Source organism: Physeter macrocephalus, chromosome 10, assembly GCF_002837175.3.
Source record: "Physeter macrocephalus isolate SW-GA chromosome 10, ASM283717v5, whole genome shotgun sequence".
NCBI classification, from domain to species: domain Eukaryota; kingdom Metazoa; phylum Chordata; class Mammalia; order Artiodactyla; family Physeteridae; genus Physeter; species Physeter macrocephalus.
The window spans coordinates 4,678,425-4,706,369 of record NC_041223.1 but is presented as its reverse complement, the minus strand read 5'-3'; the positions used below and the strand labels follow the sequence as shown (position 1 = coordinate 4,706,369).

The 27,945-nt window shown below is 41.8% G+C and overlaps 1 long non-coding RNA gene across 2 annotated transcripts in view; it reads left to right on the top strand.

Annotated features, from left to right (window-relative positions):
- Window positions 1-27,545, top strand: part of LOC114487024 (uncharacterized) — an 83,021-nt gene extending 55,476 nt beyond the window's left edge. For both annotated transcript variants that reach the window (XR_003681595.1, XR_003681596.1), the window contains exon 3: window positions 26,993-27,545. This is a non-coding gene — a long non-coding RNA (uncharacterized lncRNA). The remainder of the gene's footprint in view (window positions 1-26,992) is intronic.
- Window positions 27,546-27,945: the final 400 nt, after the last annotated feature.

Genomic DNA, 27,945 nt, shown 5'->3' with positions numbered 1-27,945 from the left:
GTGTTTTTTGGGGGAAGACGGACGTTCATGCCAAGTGGAGGGAAGCCTTGAAAGACGGATTAAAGCAAGGATGATGAAGAGAAACGATGCTCATCGTTGTAACTGGGGTGTTGCAACAGTTGTGCTGTCGTGTAGGAAGAACGAAAGGAACTTCTATGGTCAGTAGACAAGTGAGGATAATGATTTTAGGAGGAAATAAAAAGTTGAGGCAGAGATGGGCAAGGTGAGAAGTTTGAGGCAAGTTTGGCTGCAGTATGACCAAATCTGCGTTTGCATTTGCTTAAATTCAAGGGCTTACAGATAATTTGGGAAGACCTGTTGTTAAGGCATACAGTGCCTTCCTCTGGAAATAGGGAGAGGAGTGGGACCAGCGTAGAGACAAAGGGATTTACCTTCACCTGCAATATTGGCTTCGTTTTCAAGGGGAGGTCATGGGACTCTACTACTCATTTATTTTTTAAAGCACACATATAGAAGAAAAAGTCTAAAAGTATATAAGACAATGCTATATTTATTAATTCTATTGATGGGAATGTGGGTGATTGTTATTATTTTTGTAATTTCCAAAAAGAGTATTTTTATCAAAGGGATTTGGTGACATTAAGGAAGTATCTGCATTGGTTCAATCCAGGTTCCCCAAACTCAGCACTAAATGTATCCTTGGAGGAAAGAGAGGAGCTGGGAGTGAATGAGATCAAGTTTTTGTTTATTTGGAAGAAGGCTCTCTCCAAGTGCATTCAATCAGGGATGACAGTAAATATCTACTCTGGTATTTTGGAAAGGCGTTGCATGTTTATAGGAAGGAGAAGAGCTGGCTGCTTGGGGTAAGTGCACACCCCGCTTCCGCTGGGGCACCCCGCTCTGGGGGCACATCGCTCTGGGTCAGCACGCCAATTAGCGAAACCCGCTGTTTGTAGATGGACACCACCCGCTTGCAGGCAAATGGCCAAGGCTTAATTAACTGGCCTGTGTGGTTTTGTCACATAAATCCAAACGTATCGCCTCGTGCTCCTGCCTTGGCTCCATTCGCAGCGCAGGCAAAGACAAGCTGCTGACTGTGGGCTTTGATGCTCCTTTGCCCCGACTAATTAGAGGAGGGCAGGCCAGCGGCTCTCCCCGCCTCTCAGCTTCCCAGCACATTTTACGGTGGGTGGACTTGGCCTTGTGCCTGCCTGTGGATGCTTCAGACACTCAAGACCCTCCTCTAGTCTGCAGTGTTTTTCTACATCCATGATGGTCACATGCTGCCCACACCCTTCTCCCTGAATCCTACGACTGCCCAGGGTTTCTCCATGCCCGTTCGGGGCCCTAAATCCACCGCATAGGCCTGACCGGTACCCCTTCCGAATGGCGGTCTGCTCCCTGCCGTATTTCCACTTGTCCCAGGCCCTGGGGAACCGGGTGAGCTGCTGCTTACTCCTCTCCTGCTAAAGTGCACTCTTTGGCCTGTGGGCTTAGAGCAGCAGAGTCCCATTCTCTCCACCTTGCACCAGGAGAAAGGGGCCCCGTCCATGGATTTGCTCTTGCTGGGCTTCTGATGTTTGACTTCAACCTTAATGGTTCTGCTGTGTCCCTGTTGGTCTTGGTCACTTTGTCCATTCTCTCGTGCGGTTCTCAGCCTCGTCCTTGTCCTGCTGTCCAGCATGTAACACGACATCGCTTTCTCCACCTCTTTAGGAGGTGATCATGACAGAGATCTATTCATTGATCCTGGTCATCACAGATGTTGTCACCGTAGCTCCGCAGATAGACTACAGAACATACAGGGAGAGCAGAGAGAGTGAAATTCCTCTTCCTCTACCAGGAGGGCCCCAAAGCTGGAACGTGATCAAGGCTGATGATGTTTATGGGGGCTCAGGGTTGTTTATTCTTCTGGCTACATACTAACAGTAATAATGTCATTTTTTCTTCTTGTGGAAACTAGAAATAATGCCCACCAAGAAGAAAGACAAACATGTATCTTTTCTCTTTTTCGTTTTTTGATTTCTAGATGATCTTAAAACCGGTTTTCTTAAAATACAGAGGGCAATTATTGTTGTAAGGAGTAGGGCAAGACCTTATATGTTATAGGGAATAATTTTCTTTTCAGGGAAGATTCCGTGCATAATAATTTTTGGTTAGAGGGAACTTCTAGGAGGAAGACATCCTTGTTTCTGAATTCGAGTGTGCTACCATAAGTAACGCTCCCGTTTTTTCCAAGTTTCCAGAGTTTTACTCTTATGACTCGTGAATTTCTGTGGTGTAAATCTAGGCTTTCCAGTTCTGAACAAGATTCAGCTTACAGTTCTTCATTAAGCATTTGGGAAATTAAAATATTACTGATTCCAGGAATATGGAGAACATGCAAACTGTTCCCTCTTCATTCCAGGTGGCCATGGCCTATATCTTCCCTTCCTGGACAAATTTGGCGTCTTTGGTAGATTTGTGTTTGATGGACATAGAAAATCCCAGTTGTGGGTTTATAGATGGTCCTTCTGAAAGAGAGAGTATGAAAGGTATTTAAATTATATTTGGTTTTGTTTTGTAAAACATGCTGTTTTAAAATTGCAGTACTTCATGTGAACTATGTACAAGCCATGGCTTTGCAAAAACACTATACTTACAACACATGACATATTATCATTGCGCTGCCCCAAGACAGGGCCTTATTAATATAGCATCAAGTTAAGGGTATAGGTTTGATGTGATTTTGGATTAGCAACCGAAGGACCTGGGCTTCCAAGCAGCGATGGAAGCTTTGATGCCTCATTAAGCAAACTCCATCAAACATTTGCTTTCTGTTTTCTAGCAAAGCAACTTTCTGTTGAACTGATACAATTTTGCTTTCTTCCATCCACCATTGCAACTTATTCTGCTGACAACAGTATCCCTATGTCTTTTCAATGGTTATATCTTCCATTTTTTTTTGGTTTAATTGCAACTTATGCTTGTTAATTTTTGCTTTTTTCCTCTGAATTAGAGCCCCAAATTATAAGGGATTTGCGTGAGATTCTAATTCTTCTGTAGACAAAAGATTCTTTAGAGAATTTGGCGGTGAGGTGCAAATAGGATCTATTTGGTGATGGTTTCATTTCTACTGCCCACTTAGCCTCCTAGCCAATGTTGTCACTGTTATAAATACTATTCATTAATGCGGACCACCACCGAACTAAGTGCTCTGCTGTATACGTTGTTAGCCATGTCAATTCGACAGGGTTAGCCATATTTTTCCCTCAGAGGAACTTAATTCCCATCATTGCCTCGTCTTTCTCTCACTGGGAAAGTTTGCAGACATCTGCGAATTCCATAACCAAACTCTCTCTGTGCTCTCTGATGGGTAGTAATTACATTTTTGTGGGGTGGCAAGAGATAACCTGTGAGAACTCAGGTGAATTATTTTTTTCTCTGCTGTGCTCTAGAATAACATCAGTGTTTTAATAACCACAACCTTTTTATGTGAGAGGTCCTTTGAGACGTGAAATTGGCAACAATAAAATAAGCTCTCTTCTTTTTAACGATAATTGTACAGTAGATAATTGTACAGTAAAGAGGGGCCATAAAAGTGTTGCCTGGTCATCACCACTATCCTGCCTATTGCTCTGTTGTTCTCAGTCTCCATTTTGGCATCAATAACATTAATAACATGCCTTCATTTTGTTCTCCTTCTTTATGATAATCTCCAAGACTTGAGTGCCTAAAACCAAGCCTCATGGGTTGTCAAGAAGCCACAATAATGACATTTTATTCCATTATTATAATTTGTTTTCAGGAAGCATATTTTTAATTATTTGCATGAGTAATGTCATTACGTATTCATGACAATACAATTCTGATAATTAATTTACATGATGGAAATTTCTTAATAATTTTGATGTCAATGTTGATAGCAACATCTGATCGTTGATCTGGGGATGTTGACATAAATTTAACTTTTAATATATTATTGTCAACACCACTGGCAGGATGAAATCACTTTGCAAAAAAAGAAAAACATATATCCATGGGGGAAGAATTTCAATGAAAAAAGAACGTGAACCTTCTCTGGGGTTTATGGGTCCAGAACAAAATATATGCACTCAGATGTGACACATGACTTACTTGGACACAGACTGGTGAAAATGAGCCTGCCGGAAGCTTGTAGCTTCCTATAAAAAGAGCTTGCTGTGAAAATATCGTGACTTGCGGGAAGAGGTGGATTTTGCGGTCACTTTTTTTGTTTGTTTTGATAAAATTTTTTTCCTTAACACTCTTTCAAACTGTTTTTGAAGCCTTTTGGGTGCTACTTTTGTATTTTGTCTTTGATTGCTAATTTGAATTTTACTTAAAAATTTAATAGGGAAAATGATAGGCCATTGTTATTTTAACTTACAGAACAAAAGGCACTGGGCGTGTCCATGAAAAGGTCTGTTCTCATCCATTTCAGTCAGTCAATTAAGTGATTGAGGTGCTAAATCCATTACAAGAGAGTGGACCCTATTAACTGTATTATCTCCTCTTCAGGTAACTGTGGAAAAGACACTCTTCAATTTACACCGTGAGAGGGAGTTTCATAGTGTCAGAGTATCCATCTTAGAGCTGAGAACTGTGAAAGGCAAATGGACCCTCATACTTACATTTATATATATAGGAATACATACATACTATATATAATATATAATGGAATATATACTTATTATATATGTATAATATACAATATATATAAAATATATAATAGATATAGTATACATATGTACATATATAATATATATACACACATATATGTGTGTATGTGTGTGTGCATGTTTCTGGTTTACAACTATTGGAATTTCATAGTTCTGCTATTTTTAAGGTGGAAAACATCCTAAAATCCTGATCAACCAGGTCCTTGGTCCTTGTCTAATGGAGCTGCTTTTCTGGGCTCACCCTTCCCCTCCAAAGGAAGGCATCACCTTCCCTAATGTGGCCTCGGCACCCTGCGAAATGCTCAGGACTACATCATGGATGATGTCCTGCTGTCTTCTATTCATTTGAAGTAACTACCGGGGCTCTTATGCTCTTTACAGAAATTAGTTTTCAAAATATCTGGAGTCTTGAATAAGGTAAGCATTGGGAAGTAATGAAAAAATTCCAGGTCAGCTATAATTTTCATTTGCGTTTGGCCTTTGAAATGTAGTATATGGTTTCCATCAGCCGAGTTGGAAGAAACCGTCATCCCACGTCTGTTCGGTAGTTTGGTGATTTCAGGTCATCTGGGATGAGGAAAAGGTGAAGGGAAGTAGTCGACCAGCAGATAACAGATATTTTTCTCTGCCCAAACATCTTCCACATCCTTGCCATCAATGACAGTTCGTGTCACCCATTAGCTCTGAGCTTAACTGGTTTTAGCTGTTTGTGTCTGACCAGTGGTTTCCCTAGGGCACTGATTAGTATGCAGCAGATGTGAAATACAGACTTGGTCATCCTACTGTCCAAAGCGCCTAAGCTCCTCACCTGGCCCTCTCTACAGCAGTCTTTTACTGCTTATCAAAACCAGAAAGCATTCACTCTCACTCTCTTTATCTCTTTATCCTTCTCCCTTTTACACATCTAGGAAAAAAAAAAAATAGAAAAAAAAGAAGGGTGGAAAAAAATGTTGGTATATATAGAAGAAAGATGAGCTAATTCAGTTATGGCTGCACAGCTGAGCTGGCTCTGCAAACTTGATTTTAATAAATATTTTGAGAAGGTATATTTTGATTGGTTGGCTAAAGAAAACCTTCACAGCGACTGAGAATTAAAATATGATTTTGAGTATTTCTGTACAAAAACTATGCATTGTATGATTTGTCAGAACTCACAAAAAAAGTCTGAAATCACTTCCTATGGGCTTTGCTGTAATAGAATTGACCTTGGTGACTGTAAGATATATTTCTCTGGTTGTTATACACTACGTAATTCAGGAAAAAGTTTATAATTGACACTTAATAACTTTTCGACATTGTCATGCTGCATTTTAACTCCTTCACTTTACTGATCTAATTGCTTTGAAGAATGTTTTATGCTTATGGTATAGTATATGGTTCTTTCTTATATAAAAACTTGGAAATATGATTTGGCTACATTATGAATCACATATTCCAAGTGACAGTGGGCATTTTTGCTATGGATTTTCACATACATGCCATTTGCAATTGTTTACATATGTTATAATCCCTTGCATTTAAATAGCTCATTATGTAAATACATATTTAGGAAATACTTGGTTATTTATTTTCATGGGAACTTTCACTCAATCACTGAACTAAAATGATGCCTTAAGGTTGACTGATATGTTGCATGTTTAGTAAAAAACAAAACCGAAAAACATAAATATTAAAGTCCCAATCAAATCACATTTAACTTTTGAAATTAAAAGATAATAATGCTCATATTTTGAATAAATGTAATTAGCAGATCCTACTGAACCAGAAGAATTATGGTGATAGGTCCCTAGGTAATTACCCGTGGCTTTGCCTATCTTCCAGCTGGGAAAGCTCTCATTTTTCATCAGGTGGTAGGAATTTTGGCAGTAGAAGAGTTAATTGTGTTTATGGGCTGTACAACGTGCTCTGTCTCAGGCCGCTTTCGTACTGAGTCTTTCGGATTGGCCTACTTGAGTTCCCGAAACCCAGCAACAGCCCTGGTAAACCGAGGCCAGTGACGTGGTTTGCAGATCATTGCTAATCCTGTATGGAGGCAAGTGGGGTTTATATCACTCATTCTTGAGAACTGCCCACTTTTGTGTTGGATTTGTTTATGCACTCAGGCTTGCTGCTGAGTGATATCAGCTTTGGGAAGTCCAGCCCCTGACTCAGAATCAGATGGGGTGTGGACAAGAGGCTGGTCAAGTGGGTGTTAGAATTGCTATGGAGAGATGAACATCTCCCGTGTCCAGCACTAGACTTAGGTCCAGTAAAATGGAGTTCTCGTCCCGGAAGCATCACAGCTCAGCCTCTAAAAGTCATGGTTAATTTTATCAACAAAATAAGAGGAGGAGAAAAAAGTCTCCCAAGATCTTTGGGATTCCAATATTCTCTGACTTTAAGTCTTTTGGATAAACTGTGATTGTACCAAAAAATAACCACAAGGAGTGGTGAAAATGGAAACACCACATTCTAAGTCAACTCTAGAAAAGACATATTGAAAAGGAAGGCATGGAGGGATGGAGAGGGACAATATAAATGTACCAGTGTCCAGAGAAGGGGGGCGTTTTGCTCTGGGGACTCAAAAATATTAATAGTTTATCAGAAAGCTAAACTACTTGAGTGAGATGATCTGTGTAAAGAGCCCTCAGAACAAAAGCTCAAAAATGGTAGCTGGGGGGCCTCCCTGGTGGCGCAGTGGTTGAGGGTCCACCCGCCGATGCAGGGGACGCCGGTTCGTGTCCCGGTCCGGGAAGATCCCACATGGCGCGGAGCGGCTGGGCCCGTGAGCCGTGGCCGCTGAGCCTGCGCGTCCGGAGCCTGTGCTCCGCAACGGGGGAGGCCACAGCGGCGAGAGGCCCGCGCACCGCAAAAAAAAAAAAAAAATGTACCTGGGGTTATCGTCTCTATTACAGAGAAGATGAGGAAAGTGTTCCACTTTAAAAATTATAGGTCCCTTCCACATACACAGACACACACAAACACACACACACACATGCTTTCTTCCCCCAGTCTGGCTTCTTGGGTAGATGTATCTGTTAATAATTGAAAGCTTCTATAGGAAACTTTCATGCCTTATTAAATAGGTGCATTTGATAGTATATTTAATACCAACACTTAACTTTAACTCCCCTGTGTTCTTGATTAATATAGGCCAGTTGCCCTAAAACTCAAACATAGTGGAGACCAATAAACTTGAGTCACCCTAAAAACCTCCAGCGTCTCATTTGTGTACCCGTATTGTACGGCGAAAGAAAGAGTGCTCAGAGATTCAGTGAGGATGTTGCTAGTGAGGACCTGGTGCCTGCAAGTGTACGGACAAGTAGCCCAGTTAGCACAAGATAACGGAATCCGAAGACTTTTCATCCCCAAGGAAATAGAAAATCAAATTTAATTTTTGATTGGGGTTTTGATTACTTTGGAAAACCAGCCAAATGTCCAACCCTTATTTAGAGACGTGTCAGTTGGTGAAAGTGTGGGATTGCACGTGTGAAGAGTGGTAGCTTGGGCCATGAGGCACAAGAAGTGGACTAAAACGCTTCTCTCCGGCCTGCACACTTCAGCAGTCAACTAAAGAACTAAATCTTCTTCAAATGCAAAGATTATGCTGGAGAATGATGGAATTGTTTTAACTGCTCAAAAATCAGAAAGTTTCCCCAGATGACTGCTTCCTGCCGTTCTTTCCTCTGGGTCCCTCTGGGCCTCTTCTTGCCTTATGATCAAACTCAGGAACATGGTTCAGACCCCTCTACTCCCATTTGTACATTACCTCCTGGGCATCTGGCTTTCATCTTCATTTTACTGAGTCTCTCTCAGACCCTCAGGACTTCCTATTTGCCATATCATGTCATTTCTCCAGACCTCACCATCTTCTGTTCCTCTGTCGCATTTGAGGTGTGCAACCACTTCATTCTTAGATTTCCCTGGACCCTTACGGTCTTTACCTCATACAGTCCCACCTCCGCATCTTCTCTAGCTGTATCCCATGCTCCGTTACCGGTTCGTCTTCCTCTATGCACCTCCAATCTGAAGGGCCTCTTTCCCCTGAGTTTCTTGTTTCCTCACTCCGTTATTTATTCTCTTCGAGATCTCAGCCGTTTCCTGGAATTTTGACTCTCCCAACTCTATAGAGACAACTCTCTCTAGCTTTGCTCTTTCTACTTTAAACTATTTAAACTCCAAGTCTATATTTTAAGCTTCCTACGAGGTAGGAGATATATTACTATCATATCAAACCCTAAGGTGACAGTGGAAATAAAAATTTAAGAAAAACTTTGATGGACATTCCAGCAAAAGAGTGTTCAGAACTTTGAAAGTGACTGCACGTGGGCAATGGGGAGAAGGAACCGTCAGAGACAGCCTGCTGTGTAGTCTGAGTGAGTGGTGGGCGCAGCCCTCAGAGGCCTTGCCTTTGGGCCCCTCCTCTCTTTTGCTAAGAAGGATACCTCTATCTTTAAAATCTTATTCACTCCTTGAGTCCAACCTCTATGCACATGACACACGGCTCTCTCTTGACATGTCTTTTATGTGCGTCCCAGCTCTATAGAAACAGCTGGACATCTATGCTGTATTCTCCTGACACTTTACATTCCACACATCTAAAATGAAACCCATTATGTTCCTCCCCAAATTTTCTTTCTTCTCAATACTTATGCTAATGGCTTCCTAATGATTATCACTTCCCTGGTTTGAAACCTGAAGCTCATGTCTTTTTACTCTGTCATTTAATCCTACCCTTTATGTGACATGATGGTTGACTTTTTTGGGTTTTACCTCCGTCAGACTCCTCACATCTGTTTCCTCTTTACCGTTTCCAGTGTCACGTTCTTGGCTTGATGCCCTTATGGTGGGTTAGACTATCGCACAGGTTGTTCTCTCACTCTTGCTTATTTCCATGAGAGAGGAAGACATCCCTGCTCTCTTTACGCTGGGCTTGGCCAGGTGACTTATTTAGCCAGTGGGATATTGACAGGTCTGATTCCACAGAGCTCAGAATGCGCTTACACAGTGTGCTTGTTTGCTCTTTTGTGTCTATCAGTGTGTTTCTGTCCCTGCCAGAAGAAGAAGGCGTGGGTTAGCCCACTGGTCCTAGGAGAGGGATGGAAGCCATATGGAAGCCCATGTCAGTTGACGCCCAGCCAACCTGCATATTTGTGACTTAAATAAGGGCTTATTGCTGCTGTTAATTTCGGGGTTGTTTGTTATGCAGCATTATTGTGGCCATAGCTAACTGGCATACCTCCGTTTCTAGGCTAATCGACCCTGTTTGTAATTCTGTTTCCTCTCTGTCTCGACCCCAACCTCTCCTGCACACTTTGTGGACTGCAGTTCTCAAAGCACAGCTGCAGTCATAGCCTCCAGGAGCAGCTCAACAACTGTCAGTGGCTCCCTATGATATACTGCGTGGTCCACCCGCACAGATTGTCAGCAAGAACCCTGCCCAATATGGCTTATCCTCTGTTTCAGAGGTCAGCAAACTCTCTTTTTCTGCACTTAGATTACAGTCAAACCCAAGTGCTGGCACAAAATACACCCAGAGTTTTTGCTTGTTGTGTCATTCCTCATATTATTTCATTAACGTGGATTGTCTGCTTCATGTTGTTTTCCAAATTTCTAAACCCTAAATATCTTTCAGGATACATCCTTGATGCTATCTCTCCATAAATTCTTTGCCATTCTTTCAACACTATGTGTGTTATGATCATTCCCTCCTTTCAACGCCATTCGATTTTTTTTTTTAAATTCATGACACTCACTTTTTTTGTACATTTGTCTTCTTCCTGTTTTTCCATCACTCACTTCATTCTCCCCAAATGCTCTTATATGCTTGATTTTATGCTTTTTCTCCACCTGTCTTTTCTGTAGTTTGAAAGTCAGTACATTAAAAAGTAGGGTCTCAACTTTTGTTCGAATTGAGTTGAAAAAATAGATTATGTTTTCCCCAATACCTAAAAAAATCACTTGCAGTAATAGAGTGGAATTTTATTTATTTTTATTTTTTATTAATTTTTACTGGAGTGTAGTTGCTTTACAATATTGTGTTAATTTCTGCTGTACAGCAAAGTGAATCAGCGCTACATATACATATATCCCCTCTTTTTTGCATTTCCTTCCCATTTAGGTCACCACACAGCACTGAGTAGAGTTTCCTGTGCCATACAGTAGGTTCTCATTAGTCATCTATCTTATACATCATGGTGTATATATGTCAATCCCAGTCTCCCAATTCGTCCTACCGCCCCTTCTACCCCCCATCCATTTGTCTGTTCTCTACACATCTGTGTCTCTATTTCTGCTTTGCTAATGCAGGTGAACTTATTTGCATAAAATGGAATTTAAATTGTTTTGGTCGTGGGGAAAGTACTATACATTATAAGTGAGTAATTCTGTATCTGGAGTCCTTCCCTACAGGTGGAAGCTTAGCACAGTCACAGGTCTGTATCTCAGGGATCCAGGAGTTGGGCAGAGAGAATGCCAGGACTTGGTGGGATGTAGAAAGATAAGCCTTTGTCTGCTCTGCATGACCCTCCAGACCATTGCTTACCCGAGGGATGGGAGCAGCAGGTTCTATGAAATTAGAAACTAACTCCAGATCAAAGTGGCTTCTTTAGAAAACTGTGTCCATTCATTTGAGTAATCTATTTTTATTTATTGCCACTTTGCCACTTTCAGTCTAGAAGGAAAGGTGCACGTTGAATTTAATCCAAATATCTTGAGCTATCAGAAATCCAGTGAAAACACTGAACTCATGATGCGACGCATTTTAGCATGCAAGCATGTCATGCCTTATCACATCCCTTGGCACTTCTAAAGGAGAAAGTTTCCCCCAGAATTAGGGATCATGGGAACATAAATAGGGGTCCCACTAAAGGGAGTGGTTAGAATAGCCAAGAATCAACGACTCATCCCTAGAAAATCTAAACCACTCCTCTGTCTTCCATGAACTGGAAATATCTGTTGTATGACGTGGTGAAGTCGTTTGGGCTGTTAGTAACGTCCGGAACATTTTTCTGGATTAGTCAGTCGATACCTTTTTTTGGTACCAATGACCAACAGAATGTATCATTGAGCATATTACTTAGCTACAGGAAGACTTAAAACTTTGACCACGCTTTAGGAAATTCCCTTAATCTTAGAAAATTGGAGTAAATGAAAGGAATTGAGGTCAGGTTGCACCAGAGAAGTTGAAATCCTTGACTCTAAGTGTCCACGGCTTCTGTCCCCTCACCTTATTCGCCACAGCTGATGAAGTGCCATCTTTATCCAGGGTCCAATTTTTTTCTTCACCAGAGGTTCATTTCATGCGATGCCTGATTCAGAGACAGACATTCTGAAATCCAAAGAGGGCTAACCAAATCACTGTGCCTCATTCTTATATGCTCCAAAAGACAGCTTTATAAATGAACAGTTTTATAACTGTTCACTGATTATTCTGCCCACCATGTCAGTTTTGATTATTGTGCAAAAACTAAAAATGCCTGTTTCTATTTTATAGACTGTCAGCCGTGCTCAATAGCAGAAAACTGTCAAGGGGTTGGATATGTGTGTTTCTATATAAAAATGTCTGGCTTTTTAAATTGTGTCTTTCTGAAATATATTGTGACTTTGAGCAACTCTCCCTAAAATATATATATGCAAATATATATACATATATGTAAATATATATACACATAACACCACATATATATGACTGCACACGTGCACACATACACAACACTTCGGAGTGCATCAGTACATCACTATTATTTGTAAACAGGAAATGAAGTTACAATCTTTGAAATTATAATGGCAAGCACACAAAGACACAGTTGCTGGCACAGAATTCAATTAACAGATAGCAATCAACCTTGGGTGACTGCATGAGGTAGAAATATACAGGCATGCTAATAAGTAATATCGTAAAGCCACAACGTTTATCAGCCAGCAGCCAGACACGGGCACAAGTGTGGACAGACAGCACTGCTCGAGGATATTTAATAAAAACCAGCTCTCTCCATTTAACGATTTGCGTTTAATCATTCAGCAACATTTTAAAACATCCCGGCCGGCGAGCTTTTCAAATGGAACTGCTTTGGTCAGAAAATGCAAGGAGCTATTTTGCTCCACATGGTTGAGAGGCAGGGGAGGGGTGGGAATAAGCAATTTAGGATTAATCAATCAGTGTTTATATTTTTAAATGTTTTTCCTTGTCATTTCCTGACCTTTGAGCTAATTTATGTGCATCTGCTGGGTGAATCATAGTGTTATCTAAGGAAACATACAGAAGGCATTCATTAATACAGAATAGCCAGATGACTGACTTTCTGTAAAATAACATTTTCCCTAGAAGCAGCTTAGTGTGGCTTATAGCTACATTGTTCTCGAATTTCAGTTAAATATGAACACTGGGGCTGCTCAGAAACTGGAGGGTGTTGTATTTTATTTTTTCATATATTTTTCATATATGTTGTATTTTATTTTTTCATATATGTTGTATTTTTTTTTCATAGATGTAGAGATCTCCCTATAGTAGGTCAAAGAAATTCTTTAAGTTGTCTTTCAAGATACTTTGTATTGAGTATGAGCAAAGAGCAAAAAAAGGTTACCATACTATGTGATAGGGAATGCTATAGCTTTCCAGAAGGAGAGTGTGAATTTATCAAAAGAATGTGACCCCCTAGTATTTGACAAAAAGGAAAATTGTCTTATATTGAAATAAATCAGAAGCCATGTTTATGATTGCCAAGATTAAAATCCTCATCACACAGAAATGGTTCAACAACAGCGAATCTGTCGGCATCTGGGTCATGCAATTTGCCTGGAGGCATTATGCCATATTTGCTGCAGGCAAATGCCGGGGGAATCTGACTGATTAGCAGATGGCTTTGCTGGGAGAACATCTTCTACGTTTGGTTCCTTGAATCAATCAAACTTTCTGTAAAGCTCTTAGTTCTTCAAAGCAGAAAGGTAAGGGAGGAGAGGGAAGATGAGAATAAAGGGAATAGCTTTGCTGGAGGTACAGCCAAGGAAAGCATGAATATATTCTACTTTAACTGTATTTTTCAAGTACTTCTATCTTTTTGACTATTTCTCCTTTAAGGCTCAAGCTTTTGTTTTTTTCAAAGTAAAAATAATGAAAACAAAAACAAGCAGAAGTTGTGGTCGAGTCCAGACATTTAATACTTTTTAAGCTTTTGGAATTTTAAGCATGCAGACTTGTTAGAGATATGAAACTGGCACTGTTAGTTTAAGACTGATCAATTGTTTGCAATTTCAATGCTTAGCTGACCAAGAGCCAAATTCTGAGAGTCAAGGCTCTGCCGCTTGCCTTGTGGTGTTTAGCGGCCACTTCCTTACTCCACGCCTGAAATGTCCTGGGAGGTTTCCCTGTCTACAGAGCAACCTCAGAATTATGCCTGAAAAAGTACCTTCTCTGAGGGAAATGGGTCATCTCCATAGGGAGACCTGCCATACAGTGCCAATAGCTTACCAACCTTCTGTAGTTTTCTCTCCTGTCCCGTAAGTGTGGCTGCATGAACTCAGATTCACTTCATTGATGTCTAGAAGGATCCACTGTAGCCAAATTTGGAGTAAAATGAATATGCTGAATCCAACATTTTTACAGAATTGCTTAAATTTTCCATTTACAATTCCACACAGTACTGTCCGTGGAGTGAAAGTACTATAGCCATTCAACTGGTGAACTTAGGTGTTTGTATAGGAGATGAGTATTTAGAAATTTTGTGGAAAATGGACAAGAATTCCTGCAGATTCTTTTCCGTTTCGACAGTGTTCGTAAGTTTTAATTATCTCAAGAAGTACCTATTTCCTACAAGTCTTGTTGCAATGGAACGTTTAAAAACTCCTAGGATCCTTGAAAAAATAACAACTGATGTGGGCTTCTAAGGACGTACAAATGTTAGGTTAGGCTATAAAAAAATGCATAATTTCGAAAAAAATAAGTGAATATTTGTTCTTATTAAAGAATTAGTCTGTTTAAGGAAAATAATATTTTCACATTTAATGTTGCACATAGTTGTGTAATATTAAAATATTAAACATCATTATTAAAGATTTCTCTTGCTTGTGTTAGGAAATTTTAATCACGATTTTATCTGTCTCCATATGTGCTTGGCTTGAAGTGTTCATATACAGCTCTAAATGGATCAATTCTGGGAGAATGAGTCATAGTTTACCCCCCACACAAGAAATACTGTAATTGGTCAGAACAATAATCCATACACCCTACTGATCTGCCTAGAAAGGTGTATCAACATTCTTTTAAGTGTAAAATATATGGTTGACTAAGATGAAGTAAATCGCAAAATTTTGAGGATTAATTATAATTATTTATTTTAAAATGTTTGGGTGGATACAATAATAGTTGGATTTGTGGGGAATAGAGAAAAAAAAAAAAAAAGCAGACATGGCCATGCACGCAAGGAGCTTATAACCTAGCTGAGGTCATAGAATGAACATCCATTATACAACGTTAAACATTTCAAGACAATGTGTAATTAAGCGGTAACCTACTTGCACTGAGCTCTCAGTCCCGTGGAAATGCAGAACAAAGAGCTTGGAGAAGAGTGAACCGTGTCCAGGCTAAACGGGCAGCACAGATTGTAGGTGTTCCTGGCACTGACTCCTCCACTAGAAATTTACATTCTGAATTTATGTACATTTTCCTTGACCTTTTAAAAACCATTTCAATATTTCTAATTCTTAGGCTATCAGTTGCAAAACAGTGTTTAATTTGACCTAATTTGCCCTTTTAAGTTTCAAGGAATGTCCCCTAATTCTATTATGGTAAAACAGAGATTGTTGGATGAATGAATGACTCACCTTATCCATATATTGCAAGATTTTCTAGACTTCAAACATCTCTTTATGTTCTTAAAGGGTCTAAGTGAAATAAACAGCACTGCACAAGCAACCCACTGAGGGAGCTTCTAAATGGGATTTTGTGCAATGAGATTTCCAGCTGGACTGAGTCTTTGGCACTCTCTTGCTTGAGCTCCTGGGTTAGGATGGAGAGGAAGGAAAGATGCTCTAAATTCAAGGTTAGCCCTGGGATCCTTATGAAGATGGAGGAACTGGGCATCAAGAAGGAAAAGAGGGGTGGGGTGACGAAGGCATGAGAGGAAAAGTAATATCATCAAGGTTGGGATTTCTAGAGGAAATGGATGAAATTGTAGAGAGACAAGTGAAAAATTGCTGACGTCATCCTGGTGAAAGGGCCTACAGTAATGACAGTGGGACTGTGGGAAGGAAATACAGAGTAAAATGCAAGCAACAGGAAAGCAAACTTTAAAGAGCTTGTTAATTGATATGGCGGGTGAGGGAGCAGAGGCGTCCAGAACAAATGTGCTTAAAGAAGAATCGAGGAGTTGATGATTACAAGGTCAGTACTGATGTCCAGGAAAGCCATTTCAGAGAAGTACTGGGGGGAAACAACAGGTGGTAAGAAAGTGTGGGCAGGAGGGTTCTCCCACTTTTCAAAGAAGTCTGGCCTTGAAAGAAAAAAGAAAAGGGGAGTAGCAGGATCCAAAGGAGTTTTATTTATTTTTTCTAGTATAATTAAGCCTACTTGTAGGCAGAGAGCAAAGTGGCACAGGTAGAGAAAAGAAGGAGAATGAAAGAGCATATATAATTACCAGAGCAAGGTCCTAGAGATAATGGTTGGGTTGGGAGTTGAGCTCTGGCCAGGAGGAAAAGCCCTTCTCCTCAGAGCCAGCCGCTGCTCTACTGATAACTAGATGGGCTCATCATGCAGCCTGTCTGAGCCTCCGCTTCCTGCTCTGTACAGCGGGGATAAAAATGCCTACTCAGCAAAACCTCATTACAATTAAATGCAAAAGTGTAGGAAATGTGCTTAGCGGAGTCTGACTAGCAGGTGCACAGTAAGTGATGAAAATGAGGACAAGGCTATAACGGAGAGAGCCTAAAACGTAGTGTGACGTGACATGCATTGATTCCTGTGGAATCAGAGACAGCGCGGATAGCATCTGGTGTCCGTCTCACCTTCCTTTCCTACTTATTATTATCAGTGTGTTAACATCCTGGATTCTGGACCTCCTTCTAAGGAGTTTGTGGAGTCAGGACCTGGCCCTTGAGTGGCTGATGTGGCCAGGGCTGAGGGCAGCCGTCCAGGTGTACCGGGAAGTGTGGTGTCCACAAACGGAAGAAGAGCTGGCTACCCAAAGCGTGCTCTGAGCAAAACTTCAAATCCAAATGGAAGAGACAGACAAAAGGGCTGCAATGGACCATCGCTCTAGGGAAGTAAGGATGGGTAGAGCCACACTTTCCTAGGGCACCTGAGGCTTGACCTACAGGTAAGGAGGGAGCTGTACCACGTGCTGAACCAGTCTGGACAGGGATGTTAGGGTGCGTGCAAGGAATCCCCGATCCCCTGTCACCAGCAGCTGCTCAGCTTTTACTCATCTGTGTTGGCGTCAGCATTTAGAACTGCTGAAACAAGCGCTAAGGATAAAAGGTCCTTGCAAAAGATCAATGCATAAGGACACATTTGCCATAGGACAAATAACATAAATTTAAAATTATGAAAAAAGCCCAGTTATTAGAGGAAACTCTCATAAGCGCTCGGGCCGCGTGTGATCACTCAGGAAGTCTTCCTGTCATTGAGGAGGCACGGTTTCTTCAACAGGCATTTGTGAGGAAATCAGGGTGTGGAGTGGATGCCAATTAAAAGGCACCTGCTCAAAATACAGAACCTTTGTTCTCTGAGGTCACTGCCTCTTGCTGCCGTGTGCCTGTGGCCTTATAATTAAAGTGGCCTCTCAAAGAAATGACCTGATGGATTTCTTTATTTTTATAAAGAGCTGAAACTTTTCCTGGGAGAAAATTCCCATTTCTTCGTTGTGTCACCAAAGTCAGAAGCTTGTCAAGGAAAGTTCGTTTATTTTAAATAACGAGAAACATTCGCTCTAGTTAAACCATAGATTCTATCAATGATGCTACTTTTCTTGTGAACATACATTTTTATGCTCAGGAAATTTCCTCTTTAATATTTCTGCTAAGAAAAACTCCTTTATTGCACGGTGGAGAAAGTGCTTTTCAGCTGTACCACTCTCGTTTCCTAGCCATCTCTAAACTTAAAAGCCAGATTCAATTCACACCCCCTCTTCCATATTAATATATACCTAACTGAATTTTTGTGGTGGCGGAAGCAATGTCAGCCTCCTTCTGTCAAATAGTTTCCAATTCATCAGGTGGCAGAGACCATTGCAAGAATTCAAGTCCAAAACAAGCCAAAACAATGATGAATAACTAAGAGGGCGCCGGTACAATGACCCAAGGCTTATGCAGATTCAGCCATGACCACAGCTCTTAGAGTTGGAAGGTAGCCACCTGAAAAACCACGCTGTGTGGTCCTAGCCTTGGGCATGTCAGGTGATTTCCTTCACTGGGCACACCTTGTCATCCTTTTCTATCCTGCTCAAGTGCTACTTCTTAGTCAGAGTTACCTGACTTCTCCAGAACTTTACTTCTCCCTCTCCTACACCCTCGTGGGTCTTCGATCATATCTCTGAGAACACTTCTCACAGGGAATTGTCTGTGAGCTTGTCTGTCTCCACCACTGGGCTCTCCTAGAGAGGACAAGCGTTGTCACTAGTCAGTGTATTCACAGTTCCTACCATACCTAGCTAATCTGAAACAATAGAATATTAGCATAGTAAACACATTTTAGTCCTCACTTTGTCAGCAGATTATGCAATTGAATTCTAGAATTGAATTCTAGAACTTTCTACAGCCAACGCATGGTAAGGTCAGATGTATATGTACAAGAATAATGCATGTACCCTAAAACCAGATATTCTTGATTTATATACAGAAGCCCTTTAATTGGACCATTAGAAATTATTCACTAAATTATCCCTTAATATTGCCTCCAAAATCTTGGTTAAACATTGCCTGACCAGAGAACTAAGGAAGAGACATATTACTGCCATCAAACCAAGGTCTAGCTAGGAAATTTGCTGTTATGGTATCACCAATTTTGGTGGGTATCTGCCTCCCCATTTCTCTCTGTGGAAAAACGTTGAGGTCCTGAAAATTTTCTCCAGCCTAAGGGGGCAGAAGGCTGCACCTTGCTCAATGAGTCCTGGAAACGGAGTGAACACTCTACCATTGCCTGAAGAGTAGAAACTCCCAGAAGCCATTGTTCTCGACTCCAATTCTCCCACCTACCTGAGCTGAGAGGATAGATGCAGAATAAGGACTGGCTCCCAGGCCGTTTGTGCAAACATTAGAAGAGTGTTCCGCTCAGCAAACTTTCTGGGGATGTAGAGATACCCCAGAAAACCTGGAGTACCTGCGGAGAGAATTCAGAACCTCCTACACATATTGCTTCTCTAAGACCACCCCAAAATAGCCCACTCTTGGGTATGATTTCAAAATTAGAGTGTTTTAATGGAACGTTTAGATCTAAGAGAGTGATGGCTTGATCAATTGTGTTGGAAGTTCCACACTTTATTTCCTGATCAGTTTCTTCTCTGTGGAGTTCTTTAAAGGGGTTCAGCTGGCCTTGATGGACTTTCCACCACACCTGGGCTCAAGCGCAGTGGAGAAGGCAGGGTTGGTGAATGTCAATGCGTCCTACCACAGCCCACTCTTCTCTTGGTCCCTTTGACAGCAGGGTCTTCCCGTTTCCTCAGGAGTGAAGGACTGTTCGTAGCACATGAGGTTCTACCCTGACCCACCCTTTATCCTCTTCCCAACACTCTCAGTGTTGACTATCATACTCATAGAGTCCTCTAGGGCTCATGAGAAAGTTCCAGAATCTTCTCTTTCTCCAGCTTTACCCAGTCTGGATATCCAACCATTTGGCTATGCATTCAGTTATGCACTCTCCCTGGCCTAAAACACATTGAGATTGAATTTTCCCATCACACGCCTTCCTTGTCAGCCTCATGCTGGCTCAGAGCTGCATGGCTTCCACTGGCTGTGTGTCTCTGCCCTTGATGCCCTCCTTAAATGATAAGTATCTGAAGGGCGGGGGCTGAGTCGCTGCAGTGCTCTATGTGCAATGCTCAGCCTTGCATTCATTACCTCTGGTCAATTACCTCAAGCCAGGGCTGCCTGCCTCTTGTCACAATTATGAAAATGCATGCAAAGCGTACCTAGCAGGGACTGCAGACCTACGAGGGACTCGTCTTCTCAGATTGTAGATGTGCATTCTCAACAGCCAGCACTTCATTATTTATTTATACTCTGTGTTGTTCCAAATGAGCTGAAGTCACTGTCGTGGAACACGGATTGCAACAATAATGAGGGAGAGGAGCCTTTCTACCCAGCTTTTTATAGAGCAGAATCAGTTGATGACAAACTTTTTGTAATTGTGTCTTTTCATCTATTTCCGTCTTTTGGCTCACTCATCATTTTTCCTCTTCTTGTTGACTTTCCTAGCTTTTTCCTGGCTTTTTATCCTTGTCTCCTAAGTCCTCAGATAATAGTTACTCTCACATTTTTTCTGTACTAGGTGCTCTATTAAGGGCTTGACATGCATGATTTTCTTTAAACCTTAAAATGACCCTGCGATATGAGTAGTGGCTTCTGTTGTATCCATTTTAAAGACGAGAAACTGAAAATCAGAGAGAGGAATTTAGGTCACACAGAGTAAGAGGAGGACAACGGGACTCTTCCTGCTGATCTTTCGTCACATCTCATACCGTACTGTGGAGAGTTAGTACCCCCGAGGTGAGGGGCATTTCAAAGGAGGTGGCAAGAGTACCTTATGGGGGCCAGAATAACTGAAAACCACCTCAGTTAGGAGATTCAGGACGCCATGAACGAGCTTCGCAGAACAAACACTCCATCGTCTCTGGGAGGGATAATGGTGAACCGCGATCTCAGTCAAGTCTAATAGGTGGTCTTCAGGGAAAGGTGCAGACACCTTTTCGAAGCCTCTCCTGCTGTCACACAGCCCCGGGAAAGATTTTATAAAAGCTTCAGACTCAAGGGAACGCTTAGAAAGGCGCATGAGCCATGATGGTTGGGGGAGGAGAAAGACACCATCCTGCTTATCAAGAACTCTGTTTTAAATAAACAAATGGAAATTTGAGGATTTTAACGCCAGTTTTCTAGGCTTTGCTAATATTGTTCACAAGTCAAACACTCTGCCACAGTTATTAGATTTAAGTGACATACCAAAATGCCTACTGCCTTTCAAAGACCATAATTAAATTGGGCTTTCAAAAGAAATGGCCTTTTGTTGAGTATTGCCGTTAGAGGAAAAGGTTTCTACAATTTGCTTCTATCCTGTAGGAAAGATGCTAGGGATTCTTCATTATTGAATAAACATAACTGAATGGCCCTGGTGTTAGTTACTGTAATAGTGCTTTAAACCAGTTGTATTAACTGAGAACAATATGTAACGGACAGTAACCATGATGTAACACCAAGGGGCATTTAGGCTCCCAGTAGCTTTACTTTAGATATTGGGGAGGTAGGTTTTGTTATACTATCCTCTTGGTGGTTGATTTAAATAATATAGTGGTCTAGTGATCATTGAGGGCTCCTGGGTCCATTTACTGATAAAGTAAATTATTTTGTAAAATTTCTTGATTTTTTTTACCACGACAGCTCATTCAGCCTTCCTAACTTTGTTTCTTTGTTTTGGAAGGGAGACTCGCTCATACAATACTGCTACAAAGATACTACTGTCGTCGAATAATACAATATTTTGGGTCTCCAGGATATGTCGTCTGTCATCTGGAAACAAAACTCAGTTTTTTCATTAGTCTGAATGAATATTTGCCTCCTGGGTTACTTTGCCAATAAAAGCAGCAACTATGGAAGGGTGACCTGTCAAGTTACGTCTCACATTCCCCGATAAAGTCACATTTCTGTGTTTTCCATAATTTCTACAACATCCAATGGGTGGCTTATTCAATAATTCGGACAGAAGATGAGAGGAGGGGAGCATGAAAGGGAACAGAACTAGGTGGGGTTTGGCTGATGATAGCTTTTTATCCTCAGTGGAAAACGGGTCCAGTCTCCCTCGGCGCTTTGTCTCAAATGCATTCATGCCATCTCTCCTCGGAGCAGCGGCTGCCCTCTGCCAACTTTCTGTGGCTCTGAGTCCCTCCCTGGGAACAGGCTGTAGCTTCCCAGTTCCTGTGTTTGTGCTATCACAGAGCATTGCTCCCGCAAAGCCCTGAATGGCGTCTTTGTAACAGCCTGCGAGATATTTAAGATGCTAAGAGGACCACGTTACTGAAGAATGTCTTTAAAGGGAGGAAAATGAAACTACCAATAAAAAAGGAATCTTCACAAGTTCCTATTGTATCTTTAAAAAGAAGGGCTGATATACTTAGGCCCAACTCCTCCAGGTCTGCGGGAAGCTGCCAGGCGCCCCTACCAGCCCTGCCCCCCGGAGCCCGGCTGGAATCTAAGCCCAAATTAATGCCTCTGCTTCTAAGTTGAGGAAAGAGCAAGTAAACCACAGCTGTGAGTCTCAGCTCACTGGCGATTTCTGTTTCAAACTCAGCCAGGATAGAGTCTCTGAAATTATTTGATTTGGGAACAGGATAAAAAAATTGATAATATCTGATTTGTAGATTAGCCCTGAAGGGGGAAATACTAATCTCAAATACCATCCATCTTCCTTTTTATCTAGTCTCTTCAAGCTGTAATGAAATTAACCGAGGACTGAGTCCAGCTTGAGGAAACCTCAGAGGAGTTTGCACATTGAACTGGAAAATTAATCTGTGAACAGCCCACGGTTCAGCATTTATTTAGTCAATATTCAGTGACTAATAAAGGTTGAAAGCACATTTTTTAATTGGTCCATTTATTCATTGAAGTATTTTCAATCAAGTCTACACCTTGAGATTTACTTCTCATTTTCCAAAATCATGAATCTTCATCCTAATTGCCATTTGTGTTTCCCTGACTAGAACCTGAACTAGTCAAGTAAATGTACTTACAAGTTAAACTTAGCAGGCTTATTGGGAAGGAGAATTAGAACAGTGAAAATCATGAATCTTCATCCTAATTGCCATTTGTGTTTCCCTGACTAGAACCTGAACTAGTCAAGTAAATGTACTTACAAGTTAAACTTAGCAGGCTTATTGGGAAGGAGAATTAAACAGTGCTCAGGAGATAAGAAATATGTTCAGTTCCGTGGAGGAGCTTATCATAGAATGTTCCCAAAGAGTTACGTAATTAATATAATGTAGGATATTATACAATAAGTAGAGATATAAGCTTTTAAAATTGTGCATCAAAACGGGATCTCAGAATCTGAAGATAATTGCAAAATTTCTACTTTTGGGGTACATTATATATTGAATATAATTATTGTATTTTATGTCATTCTGACATTCTTGGGAAGCCAACGGGTATAATCAATTCAATTTTTTCAATTAATGGTGAGGTCATACAGTATAATATTTATCACGTGGAATTAGGAACCAGTCTATTGGACTTGAATTCCAGCTCTATTTCTTATCATCTGTATGAACTTGGCCAAATCATTTCAATGCTTTGAGCCTCAGTTTCTTACCTGTATAATGGGTATGATACCTACAAATCGCCGATAGGGTCTTTGCCGGGATTAAATGACTTAGTACATGTAAGCTGACTAGGACAGTGCCTGGAATCTAGAAGGCACTTCATAAGGAACTGTTGACGTTGCTACACGCCACACTCTGTTCTAGGCATTTGAACTGGGTCATAGCAAGTTACCACCTTCAAGGAGCTAATATTACAGTCAGAGAGGGAGGTGCGTAAACAATGAAAAACAACACAGTACTACTACACGTTTCACAATAGAATTCTAAATAAAGCACAAAGTGGGGAAGCTTTGCCTGCGAAAACAAATGAAGACTTTACAGAGGAGAAGAGGAAGCTAGCCTTGTGTGTGCAGAAAGCAGCTATTGCTTTTCCAGTCACACACGTGGAGAAAAACAGGTGGTAATTTTTCAGTTGCATGTGACAGATAAGAAATGATCGACTGAGTGAATGAACAGGTGACCGAAAAAGTGGATGAATGGGATTCTGACCAGACATGGCCTCAAACAAGCCGAGAGGCGTGGAGTGGCTCATGGCCTGGATTCTGGGAGAATTCGTGTGATTATGGTTAAAGAAAACATATTTACCTCTGAGCAATCCTAGATCAGATGTTTAGAGCTAGAAGAGATAGCAGACATGATTTCAACAGAAATGAAGGCCTCCGAAGAGTCCAGTTGCAAAAAATTCATTGTTAGGACCAGATCGAAGTTCTCTCCACTACTTCCTGTGGTCTCGCTGTAAGCTTCTCTACTCTAAATGATTCCAGTTGGAGAAATAAGGTGCCGAGGGTCGGGAAGGTTTAAAAAAGGAAAGAAGAAAGAAAGACAGTGCTGGGCTGGATGAGGCCAAGACGTTGTAAAAGGCTGAAGAGAAAAGACGCCTGAAAAGAAACTTCCAAAGAGAGGGAGTCTTTAGGAGATCATTTTCTGAAACGACGCCATCGTTCATCACTCATAATGCCCTGCTTTTAGGAGTAACGAGCAGAATGTATCTTCTGTGTTCTGTGCTTAGAACTGCATCTTGGGACCACTTACATTCTAGGAAGGAGAAAGGGAACAGACCTGCCCCTGACCTTTAGGTTTTCATCCTCATGCGGGATGCTGGTGCCCTCCGCAGACGGCAGAGCTTGTGGGCTCTCCTGCCGCACGTTTTGAGAAGCCCTGTGGGTTCTGCTGATTTACGAAATGCCTCCAGCATGGGAGAAGGTAAAAGAGAGGGTCCAAGACACATGTTCACTAGCACAGCCCAGCGAGTTGTGCAGTGGAACTTCTCTCCAGGCTCTTGGGTTTTGTTTGGTTGCTGAAAGAATTTCTGACCCAAGTTTTTCATGCAAGAGTCAAGACTGCCCTCTGGGGCAGCTGCTTCTGATCTTCTTGCGGACTAGACTCCAGTCTAGTAAACACCTCCAAAGAGAGTGGAGGTCTGGCAGGGTTATCCACCTCTTATTATGCCAACAAGGACATAAACCAAAGAGATGCGACTCTCACCTCATACATATCATTATAATCCTGGAAAAGAAAAGGCATTTTAACACTAAAAACAGGGTAGAAGGTTAATTAGAAAAAGTAAGACTATATCTTATGACTATATTTAGCCTTTCAGAAAGCTCTCTACACAGTCATTAGTTTTCTCATTTCACCAAGCACCAAGAAAAAATTTTGGCAAGATCAGTAGTTATTCCCCAAACGTTTTTTGTGTCTGATCTCTGGATGCAAAATTTAGATGCAAGAAGGATCTTGTATTTCCTCAGCCTGACTGTCCATAATAACTGTTCATAGCCAACAGCTACTACTCGGGACCAAAGGACTCCACCATTCCCCGGACAAATGAGTCAGTCTTCCCTCTTTTTCCACTTCCCTGAAAACACTTCTGTGTGTTCACACTTTTGCCAGATCTTGGAACCAGGTATCCTGCTTTCCCACAGGCGGGCCCTGTGGGCCTTGGGTCCCTAGCTGAGGCAGGACCAGTCATGGAGGTGGTCTGTGATGGCTCCCAGGACCCCGTCTGTAAACGCTAAGCCAGCGCTAAATCTTAGCTGTTCTGCACAATCTTTCTACATTAGCTCCCAAAGGTACACTTGGCACAAGAATCATACCAGGCAGTGTGTCTGACTTTCATCAGCAGGTTCTTGGCTGCGGGATTTTTGTTTCAGTCTGCGTGTGGCTTTGGAGCGTGACGTGAGCCTATACCCAGGCACTTTCAGATTCTCTGTTGTCTCCTTATGATGGCATTGAAAGTAGGAAATGAAACTCCCTCTTTTGTCTTATTCACATGTAATTACTTTTTTATTAATCCTTTGTGGGTTACTTAACTTGTATCCTCAACTTCTTCCCTGATTTGAGGGATATTAGCGTTGGGACAAAAGTGCCTTTTGACAATCGATTGAGTTGTTACCTACGGAGACCAGGTAAAGTCTCCTCCTGCCGTGGGACTATTTGGTTTCACACGTGCGGTCTTTGCCTTCAGTGCACAGAAGCTCTTGTATGCGTGGGTACAGTATAAGGTGACAGGTACTAGAGAGAAGTGCGTTTGTGGGAAGAAATTACAGTATGAACGGGGCTTTGATCGTTGGTATTATTTCTGTGCTCTTTCACTTCATTGATACACTTAGGTGCTCTTTGGTTTGGGAAGAACCTATTCAAGAACATACTTGAAACATGTAAGTGGATTCATTAAAATATACTTATTTTTCGGCCTTTGATTCCTTGAGGCAGGCGGAGTGTGGAGGCCATAAACCACTTAATGGATGAACAATATCTGTTAGTGTCTTGCATTACATCAGGGTCCGTTCATTAGATGGATGGATACTCCTATGGCGGCTCCTAGCTTGGAAAGGGTTAGCGCCATAGTGAAAATGCTGTCACAGCCATGAACTCCACTGCAACCACTTTCACGGCTTCCACCAGGTGCCTTGGCTTACATGGCAAAAGAGAAGACAGGTTTGCTGGCCCCGTTCAGAGTAAGGGGAAACTAGACCTGTAGGATGTGCCTGGAATCATGAAAACAAAATGGTGCCTCCTACTTTGTGATGGGTCTCGGGGCATTTGTTCATTCATTCTTTTTTTATCCGATAAACATTTCTCAAGCACCTACCACTTACTGAGTCCTGGAAACACAATGGTAAAAACAGCTCCTGTTTTCAAGTCTAGTAAGAAGACAAGAACAGAGGCGAATTACACAGTCTTGTAAGTACTCAGCAGGGATGAGCATGGAGGCTACCAAGAGAACATAGAAGAGGGAACTCGATGAGGTTTGAATGACAGATGGGTGTGTGTGTGTGTGTGTGTGTGTGTGTGTGTGTACACAGCCCAGGAAGTGGTGGTGTCATCATTTTGGGGTCTTAGAATTTCTCTTTCTAAAAACTCATTTGTATGTCTTAAACTTCAAGAATAGCTGGCAGTTATGGATTCTTAGGTTTGGAAAGGACATCTTAGCACTTTAATTCTTTAATACTTCAAGAATTCAAGCTAAAGTGTGCACCTCTCTGGGCCTCTGGACATGTCCTTAAGGAAAACACTACAATACACCTGTGTGACAATCCTCTGACTTTTCCTCAAGCCCAGGGGAGGCTTAGGGATAGTGAAACAGAGACAGCCTGACCAAGCTTGTCCAATCTCTACTTTCAAGTGTGTCCTCTGAGAGGCAACAGGGACTGAATGCTCCTTGGGGCTTGGACAATCAGCTGCATTTACTCATGAGTCTGGGACAGGAAGAGACCACTATTCCCACATTCCGCACTCCCCAACCTCCACCCTAAGGATGCTTTGCACGTGTTCAAGTCTGAAGAGTGTTCCAGGGGTTGGTCAACATGTGTGTTCTCAGTTTGCTTTTCTTTCTCTTCTGACCACATTTCTGTCCAGCTTTGTCTCCTGTGGAGTCTTGTTATCAGTGCATCACCTTCCTGCTCTCACATAGTCCCAGCTACCGCCTGAAGACACGGTTTCCACTGCAAGCCTCTCAAGTGATGGCTCCCGTCCTCGTGATGTGCTCTGCAGGCCCCGGAGATGGGGTGGTATCCTCCCTGTTTCCCAGACAGTGTCTGTTTCTGGCCCATAAAATAAACAAGTGAGACCAAACAGATGACCGCCCCCCCAGCGTCCTTAAAGCACACACAATCAGATTATTCCAAATGCCCCCCTTTTCCAGTCAAAGTCCCCTACCGTTCTTCTGGGAAGTCTGGAGTTTGCACCCACGTGACTCTCTTTCTCTCTCTCCACCAAGGCACTGATCATCATTCTTGGTGACTTGCACACCCAGGTAAAGGATCATCAAACACTTGCCCTACTGTCCCTTAACTCCCTCACCTCCAGAATAAACTTTCCTCCTCCACTTCAGCCATCCATTTCCGTGACCATTTCCTTGTACTTACTATTACCAGTACCACATTCCCTGCAAAATCTTTAATTGAAGCATTCTCTGGCCCAACGTCTCATTTCTCCAGCTCACTTACGCCGGTACTTCTACACTGATGTGGCTTCACCTACACTGGGACCTCCAATTCATTTGTTCTACCCCTTTGTCAATGTCTATCCCTCCCTACACCTCCTACTCCCTGCTCGCCCAGCTTAGATTTCATGGTCCATTACTATGGCAACTCCCTTGATACATCCTCAGGGCTTTTGCCCCTCTATCCCTCAATTGTACTCTCTGTGTAAAACCACTGTTTTGGTTATATCCAACTCTCTTAACTATGTGTCCATATCTGACTAGTTGAATATGGTCTGGGAAAGATTATCTAATGATGCTGCTGGCGGTGGGAAGATGGTCTTACTGGAAACGTCTCATCACAAACATAAGTGAGTTTTCAGTGCTG